General features: G+C 48.5%; 1 non-coding gene across 1 annotated transcript; it reads left to right on the forward strand.

Annotated features, from left to right (window-relative positions):
* Nucleotides 1–238: 238 nt before the first annotated feature.
* On the forward strand, nt 239–342 carry LOC115031079. The gene has a single exon (XR_003836644.1). It is a non-coding gene; the product is annotated as a U6 spliceosomal RNA (small nuclear RNA).
* Nucleotides 343–542: the final 200 nt, after the last annotated feature.

Below are 542 nucleotides of genomic sequence, written 5' to 3' on the forward strand. Positions count from 1 at the left end.
ACAGAGAGAGCTGGGGGCTCATGACAGGAAGGGGTAGGTGAATTTGATTCCCAGTCAGCAGCTTTCTTACTGGACAGGGGCCCTGCTCCACTGTGTCAAGAAGAAGTTTATCACCCACATAACTGTTCTACCTGCTATCATCCTGGCTGACAACACTGTGATACTGTCATCTCAGAGAATCCATAACAAGCCCCCTGGAGCTGGCCTTGGGTATTGCCTGCCTATGGTAGGCAGTATGGTGCTCACTTCGGCAGCACATATACTAAAATTGGCACTAAGAGAAGATTAGCATGGCCCCTGCGCAAGGATGACATGCAAATTCGTGAAGTGTTCCATATTTTTTGCCATATCCAGGGATCCATCCCATAATCAGCCTCCAAACGCTGACACCATTGCATACACTAGCAAGATTTTGCTGATAGGACCCTGATATAGCTGTCTCTTGTGAGACTATGCCGGGGTCTAGCAAACACATAAGTGGATGCTCACAGTCAGCTATCGGATGGATCACAGGGCCCCCAATGGAGGAGCTAGAGAAAATA

This window comes from Mus caroli, chromosome 4 (genome assembly GCF_900094665.2).
Source record: "Mus caroli chromosome 4, CAROLI_EIJ_v1.1, whole genome shotgun sequence".
Classification (NCBI taxonomy): domain Eukaryota; kingdom Metazoa; phylum Chordata; class Mammalia; order Rodentia; family Muridae; genus Mus; species Mus caroli.